Source organism: Crocodylus porosus, unplaced genomic scaffold (assembly GCF_001723895.1).
Source record: "Crocodylus porosus isolate Cpor-Errol unplaced genomic scaffold, CroPor_comp1, whole genome shotgun sequence".
Classification (NCBI taxonomy): Eukaryota; Metazoa; Chordata; order Crocodylia; family Crocodylidae; genus Crocodylus; species Crocodylus porosus.
Window position 1 is genome coordinate 89,523,719 of NW_017728918.1, and position 9,202 is coordinate 89,532,920.

Genomic DNA, 9,202 nt, shown 5'->3' on the forward strand with positions numbered 1-9,202 from the left:
GGATGGAACGTGTCCCTCCCGGTCTCTGCTTCTGCAGTGGGTTGGGCCTGACGGGAGGAGGTGGTGGCGGACTGGGGCGGGGGGAATCGATGATTCAGCGCTCGGCCCCAACGCTTGGGCAGAAGCTGCGGAGCGCCGAGGCGGCGATTGGGAGAGGGCCTGGCCCGCCGCCATTTTAGAGGCCGCGAGAAAGCGCCTCCCGGCGGGAAGGTGAGTTGGGGGGGGGTTTCGAGGCCCGGGAGCGGAGCGGCGCGGCTCAAGAAACTGTCCCGCCGTCCAGGGCGCCCCCTTCCCCTTTTGCTGTAACTGGCCCTGCGCGTGCGCTGTGATGTGGGGGCGGAGCGAGCGCGCGAGGCTCAGTCTGTAAAAGTGCTGTGACCGGTGCCGCTGGCGGGGGAGGGGTTTCATAGTCCTGTACCGTGTTGCACAAGCACTGGCTCTTCCCCCTCCTTCGCGGCCTGAGCTGGAACCAAGGGCGGGGGCTGCGGCTCCGCTGGGGAAGAAGGTGCGCGCACGTCCTTCCTCCTTCGTCTGTTTTCAGCCTGGCTTCTCTGTTCCTTTTTAGCGGGACCAGCCCTGGACAGAGCAGGGGGGTTAGAACCAACCTCCAGGTCCTTCCCTTGCATCAGGAAATGAGGGTTGGAAGAGACCCTGTGTTTCCCAGGCGCAGCCATGTGCCTTCAGAAATGAAGGGTATACTGCAGCATTTTTTTTTGGGGGGGGGGAAATGTCATGTGTTAGAAAACTAAATGAATAAATGAAATACATCATTTATATAAATTAGCTTCATGGACAGAACCAGCAGTGCTGTAGGGGGTGCATGTGCATCCCCTGAGAGCACTGGTGCACCCCCTTACAGCAGCATTCCCCACTTAGGCAGTGGGCAGGGGGGGCAGGCAGGAGCCCTGGTCCCCATGCCCCTTGAGAGCACCCAAGCCAAGGGGTGGGGATGCCAGAAGTGCTGCTGGCACTTCTGGGCAGCGGGTCCCTCTTACAGCCAGCTTAGAGGGAATGCTGCTTTTGGGTCGGCGCGTGTGACTGGCCGCAGGGGGACCCCATTCCCAGGTCGGCATGATTAGCCATGGTCACTGCTTGGTTGCTGGGGGTGGGGAAATACCCCCCCCCCCCCCCCGACTTAGGAGGCACCAGTCAACCATGGATAGAACCCAAGCGTATTGTGTTGCATTACTGCTCCAGTGTACAGATGTGAGGCGGTCATGCTATTCTCTAAGGACTGTACAGGGTCAAAAAACCCCCCCGTGTTGAGTAGAGTATTTGCAGAGTGTGCAGGGTTTGAATAGGAAAGGGACAACGGATGGATATTTGAAAAGACAAGATTCTGGTGTCTCCATGTGTACCTGCACTGATGAAGTTGAATGTGAGCACAAGGAAGTGAAAAGCATGAGTCAACGCTATAGTGAGAGTTGTTTGCATGATAGATTTTCATTTACTGGTGAACTAACTTAACCTCTTCCACTATGTCTTGTGTGCGGGGAGAAACTTTCAAACCATGCTGTGGTGCCAGCTAAGTTGAAACAACATGTTTCAGCCAAACACCCGTCTCTTGCCAACAAGGAGGTGTCTGATAAAACCCTGGAGGCAGGCTTCTTGGTTACAGCTTGTTGCAGAGATAAAAAAAAGCCACATACAATCGCAGAGTCTTTAATTTTACCAGCATGTAAAGAGATTTTGAAAGTAATGTTTGGCTCAGATGCAAACAATGAAATCACAAAGGTTCCCTTTTCAGACAGTACGATAAGTTGCCACATTGTTGATATGTCTGCTGACCTTGAAACTGTTGTTTGAAAAAAAAACCCAGAAGATTTGCTTTGCAGCTTGAAGAGTCTACAGACATCGGTGGTTGTGCTCAGCTGTTGGCTAATGCCAGGTTCATTGACGGAGATGGTATAAAAGATTTTTTTTTATTTTCCAGAGAGCTACCAGGTAACACGAATGGAGAGGAAATATTCAGGGTGAGAACAGCCTATCTGCAGGAGAGAGAACTGAAATGGAAAAACTGCCCAAGTGTCTGCCCAGATGAGGTGACTTCTATGACAGGGAAAATGAAAGGGTTTTTAAACAAAGTCAAGCAAAAAAACCCCCAATGTTCTGATTCCCCAGTGCAGGAAACAATGGGTTAAGTGCTTCTGGTCAAAATATTACTAAAAGAACTCTCCTCAGTGTTGGATGGAGCAATAAAAATAGTGAACTTAATAAAAGCACAGCCCTTCTCATCATTACATGAGGATATGGGAGCAGAACATCAGAGTTTGCTTTTGCACAGGGAAGCACATTGGCTTTCCCATGGAAAAGTTCCATCACATTTGTATCAGCTAAGAGAGAAAGTAAAAATCTTAACTTCGGACCAATCTGCATACGCAGATCTGATTGTTGATGTTGTAGCATGTAGTGTGCACAGCTTGCCTACATGGGTGACATATTCCAACACCTCAGCGATCGGAACAGGAAAGTGTAAGGAAGAAATGAAAACCTTCCCTGGCAAATTCTACATATCCAACTCACAGTGTTTTGACCAATGTAATTTCTCTGCATTTGTAAAGTCTTGAAGATAAATTTAGTTTTTATTTCCCTTCAGTTCATATTGAAGATTTCAGCTGGATCTGTGGTCCTTGCATTTCATCTGCAATGGCAAGTACTAAGCATATTTCAGTAATGGCTCAAGAGCAACTTACTGTATTAAGGACGGATCACAACTTTAAAATTAAATTTGGTGACATGCTGTTGGACTCATTCTGGTGACTTTTACAAACAAATATCTCTAGTATTATCAGAACATGGGATCTCAGTGGTGTTGCCATTTTTGACAGCATACCTGTATGAGCCTGACTTGCATCAAAAACAAAAAGAACATCTGAGACGGGTGGAGCAAGTGCTCTGAGTTGTACTATCATTTGTTCCGGCCAGCATAAAACAACTCTGCACATTGAGACACACCCAGATTTTACATTGAAAGTAAGTTTTCTTTAAATATTCAGAAGGTGCTGGGTAAGGGGGATTGTGTGCCGCATAACGTTTTTATTAATGTAAGTGGGCCCTGGGCTGGCAAAGGTTGGGAACGTTGATCTATCTAGTCCAGTCCCTGCTCAAAGCAGGACCATCCCGACCTATAGCATCCCAGCCAAGTCTTTGTCTACCTGGGTCTTAAAAACCTCTAGGGATAGAGATTCCACAATGTTTCTGTGTAACCTGTTCCAGTGCTTTACAACCCACCTTGTGAGACAGTTTTTCCTAATATCCAACCTAAATTTCCCTTGCTGCAACTTGAGACCGTTGTTCCTTGCTTGGTCTTCTGTCACCATTGAGAACAGTCTAGCTCCATCCTCTTTGGAACCACCCTTCAGGTAGCTGAAGGCTGCTTTCCAACCCTGTCTTCTACCATTATTTCTCCCTAGTTTTATTCTGTATAACATTTTATTCTCTGGCTTATCTCCATTTTGGTCCTTCATCTGATTTTCATGCCAAGAGATGAGAGAGTACTTCTGAGACTCCATTTCCCTAGGATGATGGGCAATGGACCTGCTTGGCACAAGGAATTAGGAAAATGGATGCATCAGCTCTCTTTGTTAGGTGGCTGAGTTAATAGATGACTTGTGTTCTTACTGCTTAAGTGTGGCAAGGTAATATTTGGGATGTCTCTGTCACAGTGAAGGACTAGGAGCTTTTGAAAAGCAAATTTGCACCTTACAAAAACTGACAGTCATCAGAAAAGTTCTGGAGAAGCATTTCACTCAGTACCAGTTCATTCTGACTCAGTTTCCATATTTCTCATATTGTTCTTCGAATGAGTTTTTTCCTGTTCCCCCTTGACTATGGGCTTTGCCACATTTCCTTACTTCCCACTCTCTGGGACCACCCTGCCATCACTGCCCCTTCTTCACTTTACTTTCTTAGGAGCCTCAGCTGTCTTCCAGATCACTTGGCTGTCTTTCATTTCCATTTCACTGTGTTTTTCTACCTTGCTAACTTTTTCCTCTCTCATTGTTGGCCTTCTGTATTGTTACCCCCTTTCTCCCACCAAGCCACACTCCCTTCTCCTGCAGGGCTGAGCCACACCCCTTTCCTCTAGCCAGGCCAGGTTGGGGCTGAACCGTGCCCCCTCCCCACTGTGGGGCTGGATTGTGGCTGGGTCATGCCCCCTTTCCTCTGCAGGGTCAAATTAGGGCCAAGCCAAGCCCCCTTCTCCCACACAGTTGGACTGGGCTTCCCCACTCTTCGTGGCCAGACGGGGCCCCACTGCACCTGCCTTGAGCACCAGATTGTGTCTGCTGGCTGGATCCCGCACATGGAGGGACCAAGCACTGCCCATTTGGCCCACTGAACAAAAATGTTGAGCCTAGAAACCTAGCTCTCTACATTATATAAACAGATTGTGGTAGCAGACAGGTTTGATTTCCAAATCTGAAAGACTTGCTGGGAAACAGAAGGCAAAGCTCAAGCAGGAATATCTGACACCTAATCTGGAGACAGTTTCTTGTCCATGTGAACATGTCATCTTGTCTCTATAGCAGCACAAAACTGCTTTAAAAGAAATCAAGTGTCCAGTTTCTTGTTCATTTAGTAAAAATTTGTTTCAAGTTTTGCTCTCAACTACATAAGACAGTTCTCCGTAAAATATCCAGACGTGCCAGACCTCCTAAATTCTCCCTCCTCAGTTCCTCATCATTTGTCACAGATTAAGAGCATCTTTCTGCTTCTGTTTCAATCCTGTATTTAAGTGAAGTTTTAAAGCCACCCATCAACCAAGTAAGAAACTAAATTACTGGGATTTGAAATCCAGGGGTACCTAAGATTATTTGGCCCTTCCTGCCTCTGGCAAGCACAAAAATCTCTTTTTGAACTCTTTCAGACCTTATGTGCATGAGCTATCTCCACTCTTTGGTAGGCCTGTGCACTTAGTTGGAAATCATCTTCTTGTTCCAGTAAATTTTGACATGTCAGGAGAGTCGGTTCCAAATGGAACATCATGACTGGAGTTGCCCCTCTTTCTTCTTCACTATAACCGCATTTCCCTACAGTGTATACTCCCCAGGGCCTTAGCCACTTTGCCAATCTAAAGCAAGTCACCTCTTCCCTTTCTGCTTCTAGTTACCATCTACAGTTGCTAGGCAGCAGCTGTACTCCCCACCAGCCAACCACATACTTGCATGAAACTGATCAGGCTTGAATATACAACTGCCCCTAATCACACAACTAAACAGCTGTACAGTAAATACTTTAGTATTAATAGTATCAACTGTCACTGGAACTAATTACTGTCTTAAACCTAGAATTTACTCATAGGGGAAGACCAGGGTAGCTGTTTATTTTTGTATTTAAACAAAAGACAGGTCAGGCGGTAATTAAGCACTTTTTTCCAACTAGTATTATATATCTAAAAATGCTATAGGTACACCCATAGTTCATAGTCATTGGATACCTGTCTGAACTGGCACGCTCATCCTGCAATTCAGCATGAAAAAATAAATAAGATCTTGTTCATTAAGGTCTCTGTTTCATTAAGTGCTTGATCCTGTACCAATTAAGATTAATGGCAAGGCTCCTACTGATTTTAGTGGTACAGATTTTATCGTCCGTAAAAGGCTGGAGGTAGTATTTTCAAAACTATCTAAATGACTTATGAACTTAAATGAGAATAAATGTGAGATGCCAAGAAAAAGCCTTGAAGTATCTAAATTCCATCTAAATTGTACCTTAAGTACCTAAGGCCAAGAGTGACTGATACACAGAAAAAAAATTTCCTTACCTCTCAGGCAACTGAAATTCCATAAGCAGCTACATGTTCATCAGAACACTTAGTTCTATTACGCACATGCCACAGCCACTGTCATGTTGGCCGAGTTCTGTATTTCCATGTTTAGCTCATACCTAAGCCTGTTTCGAATTCAGTGGGTGTGTCTTCATGAGATGTTTACTATGCAGTAGACTAATTAGCTGCACAGTAAATGTCTCTGTGTCTCTGTGTGCACCCCTATTAGGCTGCAGTAAATGCAGGAGAGGCTGGCTGAGGCACAAAGATGCTTCAGTGCAGGGGCTGTCTGCCAGCTAGCCCTGCACTAAAGTACCCCTGTGCCCCAGCCAGCCCCTCTGAAGCACGCTGAGCCAGGGTGAGCAGCCCCAGGCTGACAGGCTGATCACCCCCCCCACCAGGCCTCCTGCCAGCCAGGGCTGCTCTGCTCCAGCTCAACATGCTGCCATCCCAGGCTCAAGTGCAGATGTGCACATTAATAGGCAGTGTCTTGTCATTAAGGTCACTTTCATTCACTGTCTGGCCCCATGAATCTTGCATCTCTTTCTGCACAGTGATATAGCTTTCAATGGAGAAATGTCCCCAGTGAGTGCCCCCATCCTGGCCTAATAGCCCAGTGACTAGGACACTCTTGGGAGGTGAGAAGTATGGATTTGAACCCTCTCAAGTTAAGGAGAGTCAGGTATCTCACTTTCAAAGGAAGTCCTCCAACTGTCAGGCATTATGTAAATGGGTGGGTGTCCCTGTCACCTCCCTTAGTCATTTTTTCAAAATACAATCAATGCCCACTCCTGCTAGGCTTTGTATTGAACATTTGCCTATGTGTTACGTTGGCTCCAGGCTAGTGTGCTTAGGAGCAGGGGGGCCTAGCTTTCTGATCTTAGGTGGAAGATGAGCTGCTCTGTCTCAGCTAAGATGTTAGTATCTCTGATCATGTGCAGCAGAACTTTGGGTACCAGGTATGTTGCCAGAAATGTAGGTGCCTACAGCCTGAAGTAGTTTGGCAGGGTTCTGGGGGGATTAGAGTTACCATACTTCCAGGTCCAAAAAAGACTAAACCTGTCATGGGGGAGGGAAATGATGATGGTGGGGCAGTGACATGTCAGTGCCCTGCGCCTGCCCATTCTGTTGCCCCTCACTAACAAGCCACTCCAACCCCTCCCTACAGCCCTGCTCCTGCCCATCACTCCAGACCCACTGACCTCAGCCCTGCCAGTGTACCTCACTCCCAAAAAGCAGTACCCTGCCCCCCACTGCTTGCTGGTGCACTTCACTCCCAACCCACAGTCCCCTGGCACTGCACACCCTACACACTCAACTCAGAGTCACCCTTCCCATCCGCCATGCCCCTCACTCATGACCTGCAGCCCCCAGTGCCCCCCATCCCTGTTGCCCAAGCATCTCCCACATTGCACGTGCACCCACACTCACTTGCTCGCTCTCTCTGTCTCTCCCTGTCTGTCTCTATCTGGATCCCAAAGCCTGCGCAGTAGAGGTGCACTGATGCATTGGCCTGATGTCAGATTGGTACTGATATAAAGAAAACTGGCTGTATCAGATATCCGCCTGATGGGGTTGATAATTTGGCCAGTAAATGCCTTTGCTGCATGCAACTGCGGCATGGCACTCGGGCAGTGAGGAGCACAGCCCTGCAGCATGGAAAGCTGCCTCCAGCTTGTAAGTCTGGTGTGGTACAAGTAGAGGGGGGAGGGAAGGGGTGCGCAGGGAGCAAATCAACACCCCCTACAGTGAGGGAGGGAGGGAGCATCGGGGCAGGCAGGGCAGAGAGCTGAAGCTGCAGCACATGGAGAGGAGGGGAGATGGGTCCTGCTGCTGCTTGTACCCCGGGATGTGGGCATGTGCCCCTGGATTTGCACAGGGCAGGGCAGGCTGCAGCCAGGGCTGCATGGGGCTCTTGGCGAGAACTGGGCTCAGAGTGGAGCTGGAGGTGCTGGGAGGATGCTGCATGCACCCCAGATTTCACTGCCACTCTGCTCCCAGCACTGCCGCCACCAGCAGCCCAGCACAGCCTGGCTCTTCCTGGCATGTGGGTGGAGGTGGGGTGTTGAGTCAAAGCTGCGGCTGGTGGCAGAGCGGCAGTGAAATTTGGGGTGGATACAGCATCCTCTCAGTGCTGCCAGTGCTGCTTCAGGCCCAGGCCCCACCAAGAAGACCCTATGCAGCCCACCCTGCCCTGCACAGATCCAGGGGGCACCCATACCATGCCCTCCCAGGGTGCAAGCAGCAGCGGGAGCTGCCTCTCTCACCCCTCCCCGCCCAGCTGCAGCTCCCACCTCATCTTCCCCTGCCCCCTACCTCACTATGAGGGGCATTGATCTGCCCTCTCATGCCCCTTCCCTCCCCCCTCTCCTTCTCCCACATGACTTACCAGCTGGAGGCAGCTGTATCAGAAAGTGGATCGGTATCAGCCAATACACCTCCTTAAATATCAGCTATCAGTATCGCCCCTAAAAATCTCTATTGGTGCACACCCACTGCGCAAGAAGCACGTGACCCCACGACAGCCAACCACCTTGCCTGCTGCTCCCAGTATGAAGCAGCCAGATTGGGAGAGCAGAAAACCTGGATATTTGCTCTTATTTTACAAACCCACCTGGACGCAGTGCAGGGGGCCCAAAAAGAGGACATGTATGAGAAAACCTGGACATATGGTAACCCTAGGGAGAACTGCTTTCTTGGATTTCGGTCTTCGATTTGCATAAGTTGTATTGTACTTGCTTTGTTTCCTACTTTTGGATCTCACCAGGCCAGTCCAACCATTAGGCAAACTAGGCAGTCACCTAGGGTGCCAAAATTTGGGGGGTGCCAAAATTAAAAACAGAAAACTATTGATGAAGAAAATTTATGTGGGATCAAGCGAGAAAAAGAATACTGGCAGCAAATATTGGAGTGACCGATAGCTTGAGTAAAGAGTTCTCAGTGGGAAAAACCTGGCATTCTATGGGACAAATGAAAAATTATACAGTGCTGGTAATGGAAACTTAAAATTTATTAAATACCTGGCTTTGTTTGATGCAGCCATGAAGGAACATCTGTGTAAAATAAATGACCATGAAACGCATCTTCATTACCTTGGGGAAAAAGCTGCAGCATGAACTGATTCAACTTCTAGCAAATGCTGCTAAAGAGAAAGTCTTAGGAGCTGCCTATTCTGCAAAATACTTTTCAGTAATTCTGGACTGTACACAAGATGTGAGTCATGTTGCGCAGATGACAATGATCATTTGCTTTGTAGATGTGGCAAAATCTGCACATGTGGATAATGCTGAAGTGATCATAAAGGAACATGTTTGGGTGTTTGTACCATTGAAGGAGATGACTGGTGCTTTTATTTCTTAGATTTCATAGACATTAGGGCTGGAAGGGACCTCGGAAGATCATAAAGTCCAGCCCCCTGCCCAAAGGGCAGGAAGT

The 9,202-nt window shown here is 48.2% G+C and overlaps 1 long non-coding RNA gene across 1 annotated transcript in view; it reads right to left on the bottom strand.

Moving 5' to 3' along the window:
• Positions 1–5,091: 5,091 nt before the first annotated feature.
• The window catches only part of LOC109311942, a 9,161-nt gene continuing 5,050 nt past the window's right edge, over positions 5,092–9,202 (bottom strand). The window contains exon 3 of the long non-coding RNA XR_002101663.1: positions 5,092–5,102. This is a non-coding gene — a long non-coding RNA (uncharacterized LOC109311942). The remainder of the gene's footprint in view (positions 5,103–9,202) is intronic.